Here is a 12680-nt window from a genome sequence, read left to right on the forward strand (position 1 = left end):
ACACATGCTATGTTCCTTTTCTTACCGTGACTATAAAGTCGAATTCCAACAATAATAGCAACCATCGTGTGATTATCCCCATGGTGTAAGGCTTATTCGCACCAGGTATAATAAGGCTTGATGGTCCACAAAGAATACGAATTTGTTGGCCAAGAGGTAATGTTGATACTTGTTAACTGCATAAACCATGGCTAATCCTTTCCTCTCTGTGGTGGTGTAGCTCACCTTTGCATCATTTAAGTGATGACTAGTGAAGCAGATTGGATAGTCCAATTTGAACTCACCAGGCTAGGCTAGTACGTAACCAATAGAAAAATTTGATGCATCAATATGCACGTGAAATATGAGATCCCAATTGGGGGGTCGTAGAATTGGCGCGCCTGCCCTAATGCTTGCTTCAGTCGATCATATGCTTCATGGAATTCCTTAGTCCATTCAAAGATAAGGAGTGGCTTGTACAATGGTCTGGCTATTTCAACATAGAAAATTATGAAGCGGCGATAATACCCCATATGGCCCATAAATATTTGCACACCTTTATAATTGGTGGGCGATGGCAGCTCGAATATCACCTTGACCTTGCTATCATCCGTGGATATACCATTCTCTGAGACAATGTGCCCAATATCACACATGTTTGATCCAAAACTGACACTTTAAAGGGTTGAGGGATATACGATATAATCAACATCGCTCAAACACTTTCCTTAAGCAGGCCAAATGGTTTGTCCATTGAGAGTGTGCACATAGATCGTCAATGAATACCTCCAACCACTTCTTTAAGTAGTCCTTGAAGGCTGTGCACATCAACCGTTGAAATGTTGCCGGGGCATTGGTGAGGCCGAACAGCATAACCTTGTATGCGAATGTCCCCCTGTTGTATTGAAAGCTATCTTATGTTGATCCTTTGGTGATATGGACACCTGATTGTAACTGGAGAATCCATCTAAGAAGTTGTAAGCTTCTTCCCTAGCCACTCTTTCTAAAATATGTTCCGTATAGGGTAGTGGATAATGGTCTTTCCTAGTAGCTGTGTTGACCTTTTTAAGATCAACACATATCCTAAGTTTTGAATTATTTTTTGGCACTATTACGATTGGTCTCAACTAATTTGTATGTTTGAATTCATAGATGAAATCTGCAACAATGAGCTTGTCTATGTTCTCCTTCAATTGTCGCATACTTAGGATTCATCTGGTATGTTTTTTGTCTGGTTGGCCTCGATCCTTTCATGATTGGAATCATATGTTGTACCACCTCAGGTGGTACCCCCTTCATCTCCTTGTAATTCCAGGCAAAACAGTCCTTAGATTTCGACAAGCTTATCTTCTTCAGCCAAAATCAAGTCCTTAGCAATGTATACGAGTTGAGCTTTCTCCCCTGGTCCCACAATATCCACTTCCTTGACTTTTGTTGGGCCATCGTATGATGTGGATAGCCCATCCTCCTTAACCCTTGTTGCCGTGAGTCGAATCTCTTTTTGCTCGTTAACAGTATAGGTTTTGAAGTGGTCGGGTACTCAGAGCAAGTCTGGTTTGTCATCATTTTCACCTTTGGTTTTAGTCATAATGTTTCTAGCTCACATTTCGCTTCTGTGCCAAGGCTTTATTGCGTTTTCGACGCCCAGCTTTTGTAAGCTTAGGTGTTTCTAGCTCTTGAAGGGTGACTTTCTCCTTGTGTCTTCCCTCTAATGATATCTTACTCAAATCCTCACCCCAATCCTTAGAAAACTCATCATGTACCTTAGTGGTCTCAAGGTATCGCAGCCACCACTGGGCATCTGTGGGTTTTCTTTGTAATAGGGCATTTCATTGGGCAATATATCGATTCTATTTTCACCACCTTCTGAGGTGTTGAGCATTGGTACGGCCTTGTGATATGGTCTCTTTTGTACTCGATGTCTCCTCTTTTGATGCTTCATCAATGGTCTACCAATTAACCATACAGATAGAGGTCGTGTGGGGATAGTTCTAGATTCCACATACTAGGTCTCCCTGGGTTGCATCACATCTATGGTAGCCAACACATGCATCTAGTTTTCACTGAAGTCCAAAGGAGGAAGTGACACATACATTTTCGTTTCCTCTTCTTCCTTGGGATTTTCCACTGAGGGCTAACATATTTGTATAGAGGTGGTCTGTTCCGGTTGTGACCGAATCATTACCAAACAATTGCCGTTCCATGGGGTGTGCTTTCCATGTTCTCACATCTATCTTTAAAATTTGTGAACCCCTATGTACATACACATAATCTAGTTCCCAATCATGCACCAATTTGGATTCCCTCATGAAGGGTCTCCCCAATATCATGTCATATGAATCAGGTTGGCACAAGAAGTCCATAACCACAAATGTATGATGGTAGCGAAACGTAAAGAGTTTGAATTTCACATTCTCCAAAAGTCCAATGGGCCTTGAAAATTTTTCGTCAGCCATTTTAACGATTATATCTACTTTTTTTAGATCAGGTTTCCCCCAATTTTCCTAGCAACATTTTGTGATGATTCTAACCCTTGCACCACCATCCAGGATAGCCAGAGCCTGGTACCCAATATGATGAATTAGGATTGTAGCATTTGTGTCGTCGCTTTCGTAATAACTCCCCTTTTGATTAATTGGTATCTTAACGACTCAAGTTTTCCTTGTGTGTCTCAAGGCTCTTTGCCAGAGGTGGTAGAGCCTCATCTATAGTATCGGCTGGCTTTGCCTTCTACCCATTCTTTTATGTCTGTCCATAGGGTTGGTAAATTGCGTAATAGTTGTCCTTATGGCGTTTGTACAGGCGTGGACAATACAGCTGCGAGACTTTCTATGTCTCTGGGTTCTTTGGAGATTGAGGGTTCTCCCTAGGTTTGTGACTTGCATTCATCCATAGGGAAGGAATGGATGGACTCCCCCAATGCATTTTCCTCAAACATTATGGACATTGTGTTTGCTTGGGATGCCTCTTTTGCTTCTTATGGAATTGAAGTAGGTACGACCAATTCCCTTTCCCTGGTTGGCTCGTTTCGTGGGGATAAATTATATCCTTGACTTGGTTAGCCATTAGCTTGTTGGCTTCATGAAGCCGTTGGCATTCTTCAACTAAGGCCCTAGCATCTTTGAGCTTTCTTATTTCCTCGTTGGCATTGGGGTATTCACCGACTCCTTTAGGAGTTGTTGGTTTCTCCCTTTTCTCTTCTAGGTCTGGCCCCTTGTGAGTGATCCGTTGATCTTCCTCTTCTATTGATTGGGTGGATCTGGTGTCGATTGTATCTTCTTTGGGTCCATCTTGGATTGTAACACTTACCCACGTTTTTCACTCTTCTCTTGCAGCTAGTTCTAGAAATAGTCGCATCTGCTTGGTTCTTTCCCTTGTCTCCTAATTGAGCTTGAGCTCGTGTTAGGACATTGAGTGGTGTGATATTTCTAGGTTGCAACTAATGGTTCGGATGGTGGCCTGATCGGCAATAGAAGTTAAACCACTTGCGCGATATGGACAATCCTTGATCAAGATCAATCCCACATTTAGTACAAGTGAGTACTAGCATTTCATTTGGCATAGCAGTCACTGGTTGGGGTTTGTGCCTATGAACCATATTCTTGTTTGGGCACTCGGTGACTCGATGCCCTCTCCAGCCCCAAAACATTGTAGTGGTCCTCTTCTTAGGTTCAAGTTCATGTCCTCTTCTTAGGTTCAAGTTCATGTCCTTGCCCTTCCACTATACCGTGGTTTGAAACACAGGTACTGGTGTGTTATTTTGTAGGACATAGAATTCGGGCATGACCTCTGCCGTTTCCTCATAGTACTCTACGCTAAGTTCTACTTCACATACCACATCAACATCTTCTGATGGATCTTCAATCAATACTTGATTGATTTTAGCCTGTGCCGTGGTTGTGGTGGTAGAACTGGGGGTGGTAGAGGTGAAGCGTCTTGTACCCTAAACATCCCCCTAGGTAAGTAGGAAGAGTTGGTTTGTTCTACAGTAGTGGCGATCTGTACAAGTGGTGCAGCTAAAGCCAATGGAGCTCTAAGTGATGGTAGCTATGCAACATTTTGGAATCTTGGATATCTGCACATTGAAATGTCATGATTCCCTAACTTTACATAGTGGGCACAATAGAGTAATGGCCTTGCTCTTAATTGTGGACATTCGGTGGTAGTGTGATTCAATCTGCACATAGAGCACCACACCAATTCCCTGTGGGGGTAAAGATGATTATGCCCATGTCGAGATGTTTCTCTTCCCTCCTTTACTTTCAATTTCTCTAATATAGCATTACTGAGATCCTCCACAGTCATGCTTCTGACTTGCTTGCTTCGAGTTCCAATTTCTTGGTGACTCGAGATACGCGAAGTCATAGTTGCTGAAGATGTTCTGACATCTTCAGGTTATGGCAATTCTAACATATTATCTTTATATTCAATTGCCAGTTTACAACATGCATCAAGAGTAGCGGATCGGGCTAGTACCAGATAATCATGCATCTTGTGGTCTCTAATCCCTCTCTAGAAGCAAGCCAATAACTGATCTTCCTCCATTGACCTCTCCCATAGTTTGCACCTTGAATTTAAGTGCTTAAGTTGAGACACATAGTCTCTCATTGACTCAACTTAATTTTGTTTGATATTATGTAACTGTGCCACAGGGCTCCATCTATCACCACTTCGGGCAAAGCTAGGCACAAACACATTCTTGAATCATGTGAAGTTAACCTTATCCTCAGGTTTGAGGGTTCAAAACCACTAATGCGCTTTCCCTTCTAGGGTTAGTGAGAAGGCATGAATCATTGTCACATCACTGACAGGCCCGTAGGTTTCACATGTCGATTCAAAAATCTCTACATGTTGGATAGGATCTCCATCCTCGGAGAATTTTTGGATGAGTTTGGAAATGATATGTGGCTTCATCTGGGAGGATTAGGATTCTAGAGCAGTGCCTAGTTCTCTGATCATTCCTCGGCCCATCTCCACTGCCATATTTGACTGAATTAAGGTTAATGGTTGGATCCATCCTTGGCGTCTGAGGAATTGCTCCCCCCCTTCCTAGACCTCGTCTCCTTCTTGTATTGGCTCTTTTAGGTATCTCCAGTCCATGGGATGGTCGTGCCGTTGTACCTTGGAGAAGTGGCTCATCATTAGTTGCGCCTCCGTACACCTTTGCAAAATTAGAAGTTCCATGTCTTCTAGGAACGTAGGATGATTGATCATTTGCTCAATATCTTTTGGTCTACAGAAGGTCCTCCACTTTGCTCGCTACTCTTGCTAGGTTATCCTCTTCTTCTATGGTTGTAAACCCTTCCTTAGCTATGGGCTCCTCATCTATGGGTTATCCTCTTCTTCTATGGTTGTAAACCCTTCCTTAGCTATGGGCTCCTCATCTATGGGTTCCAAGTTTGGGATTTTTCCCTCACTTCTTTCCATGACCAATTCCGGTTCCTAAACCTGTGTTGGAGTAGGTATAAACTTCTCGTTTCCTTTTGCTCATCTCTTGCTCGTCGAGTATCGAGCTCTTGTTTTCTTAACTCACGTAGCTGTCATTCCACCTCGCTCCTTTTGAGATCTAACTCTACTTCCTCCGAGGTGGGAAAAAATATTTGACCTATCCTGGCCGCACTTTCCATGTCCCGTCTCATTCAAGGGGTACTGGTGTTCGACAACCTATAATTCGATGTTTAAATGGGCGCTTCTGATCGTGGATCGAGTCCAACGCTGGTTGATGGACCCATGTCTACAGATTGTGCTTCTTCATCTTTGGAGAACAAAAAATCCCCGATCGATATCAATGATACCACTGGACTTGGTTGGGAAGGGTGGTTTTTCCTCTTCCCAAAACCTAGAGTACCTCAACCCTTCTTCCATGGATTCTTCACTCTACTAGTTTCAACCGTGGTCAGGTTCCTTAAGACACTCAGGTGTGTAGAAGATCCTGGGTGATTCAATGCACTATCGTCACGTGTGTAATATCGTCTCCAATGAGTTTTCCAGATTTTAAGTGCATGTATGTATGATTTGATAAGCTACTTTGTTGACCCAATTTAATTTTGATCCAATTCTATCACTCTGTTTCTGAGGCCGTGAGATTGTAGAGAATAGTTTACGGTGTGAAGTGTCAGAAAATAGATCACGTCGTGAACATTTTTTGCACTTTCACGTGGCCAAATTTTATTGCTTTTAGGGTCATAACCCCTCGTCCTTGTTGTAGTAGGCATCCTCCCTTACCGACTTTCGTGGCCTTAGCCTCACTGTTCATTGGATCGAACTAAACCGTGAGTTTGCAAGAAAAGTTAACGTTGTGAACAATAAAGGGTTCATGCCGTGAAGGTTTTCTAATTGGCTCACGTTGTGAAAAATTGGTTCATGCCATGAAGAGGTCTGAAAACGTTCATGGCGCGAACACTTTTTTGAACTTTCACGTGTTCAAAATCTTGTCAGACTTTGTGGCGTCAGCGGTGTTAGGATAAGGTTACCTATTTTTGGCAAGGCAATCTTGTGATTTGCGGCGTTAATTGTGGCGCTGATGGTAGAAGCGATATCGCGGCATGAAGTTGCAGAACAAGTTCACGGTGTGCATTTTTTTACAGTTTCACGTGGAAACTTCCCGCATCGAATGTTATGTTTTTGGGTGTAAAATTCTTATCCAATGGATCCCAAAATGATTATGCCACGCCTAAGGAGTGAAATAAAAGTTCACGGCACAGTCAATGGCTCCTTATGTTTTTGATTTTTGTGAATTTTTAGAAAAGAAGAAAACAGCACACCAACTTGTTCATTCATGTTGATGCTTCTAATGATGCAAATATCAAAATTAACAAGAAAAAATAGTGAAGCTCTATTCTAAGACCACTCCACCACATACATACACAACAACACAACCAATTTCACACGATTTCTTACTTCCACACAAATCTTATCCATTCATTTTCTACACAATGCACTACCAGAATGCAAGGGCAATCATGAATCTTATGCAATAGGAGCTGAAACTCCAAGAAGAAGAAAGAAACAAAGGTGTTTCCTAGGCAGAGCGACACCAAAAATGTTATGGGATACCACACCTCCACGAGGGAACTCAATGGATTCACCTAAAGGATGAGTAATAGATCACAACTGTCATAGAGGAAACTTACCAATGCTTCGAACTTGAGTCCCTTAAGGCTTCTAAGCTCACTTGCTAAGCTTCAAACCTCCATGCTCCACCTCCACGCTATCACTATAGTCGCTCACATCATCGCATAAGGCAATCACTCTCTCCCACTCTCCCACACAAGCATGAATCATACACGCATAGAAGAGGAATAATGCTAGGATGCTCTCTCTCTCAATCTCTCTTAAGACACAAGGAAGAGCTATCTATAGCACAATGGGGATTGTGTCTTTTCATTATGAGAAAATGCCTTATATACATTTGGATCTTATTCACACTTGGGTGCCCAAAACTTAATTAACTAGGCCTTGGGTGGCCAATATCTCATAATGTACAACTTTATAGTGCGGTTTCATGACACTTATTAATGTCCTCAATTGGAGGATCATGCTTGTTAATCCAAAATGGGATTAACAACCCCTTGATCTCGTAATAATGGACCTATGTGCACAACATTATAAACATCAATATTAAAGTACCTTCCTAGAAATCAACAAAAATCATGTAGATTAAAAAACCATTCCTATCCATCAACAAAAATCATGTAGATTTGAGTACGAAGAAATTCATAGAATATACATGAGAATCTCAATAAACAAGCTAATTAGATTCCCTTGGTGTACATGTTCCTTTATATGACAAGCCTTGTGAAACTAGAACTATATTAAGATTTTAAGCTTGATGATAAATGTTTCATGCCCTTCACTTTATAATTTCCCAAAGAGGTCTTGTAGCTAGAATATATCAAGCCATAATTCAATATTAATCTTGGACCTGATAAAATTTTTATGTCCTTTACTTTATAATTTGATCTTGCAATTGGAACATATCAAGCCATAAGATACTACTAGTGCTTTCTCTCTCTCTCTCTCTCTCTCTCTCTCTCTCTCTCTCTCTCTCTCTCTGTTTCGTGATATCCCTTAAAACCCATTGCCTTATTGGCTAACCAATTTTTGGAATGTCATGTCATGAACCTTCCATGATATTGCATTCAAATATGTGTCATGAACCTTCCATGATATTGCATTCAAATATGTGTTATATTTTGAGGTATGATAGGTATGTGACTTAAATTCTAGTAAGACCTTCCATGTGTTGTGATTTACCTTACAAACCACTTCCTTATTGGCTGACCAATTTGTAGAATGTCATGTCATGAACCTACAATGATATTGCATTCAAATATATGTTGTATTTTGAGGTATGATAGGTGTGTGACTTAAATTCTAGTAAGAACTTCTAGTTCATTTCTATCATTCATAGCTCCATAATGCAAACATTTATCTACACTTTTGTTTAGATCTACACACATATTAAATCCATTCCATCTAGGTGTGAATGGGCACCTTAGGGTTATCTAGTATACAAGAAACCTCATGCTTAGTTTAGGTTTTCTATTCATTTCAATGTACTTTATTGTACCTTGAGTTTAGGTTTTCTATTCATTTTGTACTTTATTGTACCTTGAGCTATTTCTCCAAGTGAACTAGCCTTCTACACTCTCTCTCCCCCTTGTGCTCTTTTTAATTTGTGAACATTGAGTGAGTGAGTGTTTGCAACTTTTCTTCCATCAAAGCCAAGAGTGCTATCAGAGAGAGAAGTTTTTCATAGCTTTATTTTTTGATTTTTTCCATACTATGTGCAAGCTTTCCATACTATGTGCAAGCTTCCCTAGTTTGTATTCAAGATTTCAATAGCTTATTTCAATTGGCTCATTTATTGAACTTTCCATTTAAGTAAGCTATGCACTTTTACAAGCTTTCTATAGCTTGTTGCTCTTTTACAAATTTTAGGTCTCTATAGTGTTGAGCTTAGTAAAACTACAACATGCTCTACAGTCAACTTCTACAGTCCAATCAAGCAGCTAGTGCAGCTCAAACATGCGACAACACTAGTTGGCTCAATTCATCAGCAATAACAAGGAGGCGGCTTACATCGATTGCATAGTTTTTCCACATTCATTGTCATCAAAATAGCATAAGGTCACTCAATCCAAGAGCAATAGAAACAAAGGAGGTTGCCTAGATCCATCGTGTAGTTCATCCACATCAATTGTTTCCTCAAAATAGCTCCCGGTAGTTACCACTACTTCACCATAGTGTGACACATGGCAGATAAAATATGCAATCTTTTACAATTTTTTAATCACTCCCAATAGACTAATCATTCAACTGAGCAACTGTCACTACAAGCAATTGCGAATAGTTCAATTGTCTGGCTTTTACAATTACTAGCCTGCGAGATGACTTCTCCAATAGTTGGCTTCTTTAAACATTCATGTTAATCGTTCATTCTACAATCCAACCATTTGCTTCTTGTAGGTTTTTCCAATCTCCAATTGCACTGGTTCATCACCAATTGCCAAATTCTCCAATCGTGCTTACACAAAGAAATTTCTATGATTTTCCAATCACGAACGGTTATACTTTTCCAATCGTCCAATTGTACTGGTTCAACCAATCACCAACTTCTCCAGTTAGGTATGGTGAATAGCTCTACAAATGATTTTAAATATTTATGAAGTAATTCGTGCACTACAAGGGATCAGGCTCATACCCGCGCTATTAGCCGCAGAAAATGACTTGTGACAAAAAAGTAGCGGGCCCGTGTATAATCGCGGCCACAGACATGCGTGTAAAAGCGTGTGTATGATGCCCGTCAGATGCATTGATACACGGGCTTATACACGCGTTTTACCAGTTATGCTGCATCGATACACGTGTGTTTAACAGATTTTTCATGCATATAAACGCGACTTTGGTAGACTTTACGCGCAGATACACACGAACAGAGAACAAAAATGTGACTTTGGTAGACTTTACACAGATACACGCGAATAGAGAACAAAAACGCGACTTTGGTAGACTTTATGTGCAGATACACACGAATAGAGAACAAAAATAAAAAATCCAGAGAGTGGTATTTGGTGCCTAAAATCTATTCCAGCATTCTAGCAGATACACGCGAACAGAGAACAAAAACGCGACTTTGGTAGACTTTATGCATAGATACACACGAACAGAGAACAAAAATAAAAAATCCAGAGGGTGGTATTTGGTGCCTGAAATCTATTCCAACATTCCAGCGATACACGCGAACAGAGAACAAAAATAAAAAATCCAGAGAGTGATATTTGGTGCCTGAAATCTATTCCAGCATTCCAGCACCCAATAGCACTCTGGATTTTTTTTTGGGTGCATTGCACCATCTAGGGAGAACATTTTGTGCATTGTTAATACACGATTCAAGAACGACATTATCAATACACGATTCAAGAAAGACATGAATGCAATACTATCAAAATTTTATGTGTGCTGAAATAAGCCCATGGCTTTCATTATGTAAAAACATATATACAAGGGAGTCCATAATGTATACACTTCATAAGTAATAATGCACTTGTTGCGGTTGTCTCACGTTCGATAATGTATTGCATGATGTTGAGTTCAGTAATATTGTTTGATATTCTGTTTTTATTTGATCATTGATAAGTAATGATACACTTGTTGCTGTTCTCTCACGTTTGATGATGTATTGAATGATGTTGAGTTCATTAAAATTATTTGATATTCCGTTTTTGTTTGAACATTGATAAGTAATGATACACTTGTTGCTGTTCTCTCACGTTTGCTTGATGTTGATTTCAGTAATGTTTGATATTCTGTTTTTTTGTGTTTAGTGATATTTGCTAGATTTACAAAGACGACCAACATGCTTTCCCCCGAAGAGCGTAAAATCGTTCTACGAGCAATTCGCATTGAAGCAGTGTCACAATGTGCTGATGATGTCATCAAAACGATCAATGAGTCTGAGATACTCATGCGAGATCTAATAGACCAGATATGGAAAAATGCACAGCGTTGGCTTCGAAGCGGAGGCAACGCTGAGTTGCTTGATAGACAGAAGATAGCAGATTTCAACCATCAACATATAACACGAACCATTTTGGGGAGCATGCGTGTAGCATGCAGTGATCTTAGAGATGCTGCCCCGCCTGAAGCTAATATGCAACGTCTACAATTATGGGACGTTGTATGGAGCGAGCAAAGAGCCAAGAGCAAGCGCATGAAGGCGTTGGATGCAGAGTCCCTCTCCAAAAGAGTGCGCATTGCCCAGGATGTCACTGCAACGTCCAGCTAGGCAGATGCAAGTGGTACAGGTGTTATTAATCGTACCATCTACAATTCTATGTGCACACATCTCATTGGCATCCCGCACGAGGCTCTGTTCGAAGGGCGAACAATAGGCTCTGGTGTTTTTGGCACAGTAAAAGAGTATACAGTTAAAGGTATATCATTTTTACCGGAGCACATTACTTTTTGCGAAAAGCACTACAAAGGAGAAGGTAGCGCCATGTTCGAGAGCTTCCAGGCAGAGCAGGGCATGCAAGTTCTACACCCATCGATTGTGAAGTGTATTGCCTTTACAAAAGAAGCTCCTTGGATCACTATTTTTCTGTACTATAATGGCGGCTCTCTTGGTGATAGTCTTCTGAAGGTTCCCTTCAGATTCAGTGAGTTCACCAGAGTAATTTTCCGTTTGGATCGAGGATGGAGATAACCCCCGCCTGATAATATTCCTTTAAGTCATCTAGAACTTTCTAAAATAAAACAAATAGTAATAACCATGCCACATATTATGCATGCCCTGGTTCTAAAATAAAACAAATAGTAATAACCATGCCACATATTATGCATGCCCTGGTGGAAGGCCTAGCGGCAGCACATCTGAATTATACATACCAACCTACATCCATTCAATGTAGTGTTGGATTTTACAAAAGAGTTGAAGCCATGCATAGGTATTATCGATTGGGGGTTACTGCTGAGAGCGCCCAAAAAACGGGTGTCTCTCAATTTTGTATTTGAAGCAGACAAGAACCCTGAGAAGGTGGCACAGGCGGTCTCCTACGCAGACAGAGTGCGAAATAAACGGCCGTGGATAGCCCCGGAGCTTTATGATCCATTTTTGGCAGATGCATACACTCCTGCATAACATCTGATGTTTTTGCCTTGGGATATTTATTACAAACTTTATATGACTTTTGGCAGAAAGTACTATGACAAAGTTACCATGGATACTATTATTCATAGAGTCAAAAATTGGATGTTTCTGCCTAATCGCGATGAGCGAAAATCAATTTTGCAAGTAGTTGAATTTTTCAGATCACTAAATACTGACCCAACGAGGGCACAACGTCCTCTTGTAGAGCTATCGGTGTCATTCACCCCAACTTTGTAATGATACAGTATCAGGAGATTAAGTTTCAGGAATGGCATTTTGTTTCTCTCTTCAAAATTTGATGTGTCCATTGTTTGAAATATTATCTCATTGAGTATTTGCAATATCTCTCTCCTCTTGTGGTGTTTAAGTTTATGTTTTCTCTTCAAAATTTGATGTGCGCGCATTGTTTGAGGTAATTTTGGAGTCAAGTGGATATTTCTCATCGAGTCTTTGCAATACATTTCTCCTCTCGTGGTGTTTAACTTTAAGTTTTTGAGAGTAATGGTCAATTTATCTTACGTTGATCTTTACAGTTCATTAAAATCCT

This window comes from Cibotium barometz, chromosome 27 (assembly GCF_041138505.1).
Source record: "Cibotium barometz isolate CiBa-2024 chromosome 27, ASM4113850v1, whole genome shotgun sequence".
NCBI lineage: Eukaryota > Viridiplantae > Streptophyta > Polypodiopsida > Cyatheales > Cibotiaceae > Cibotium > Cibotium barometz.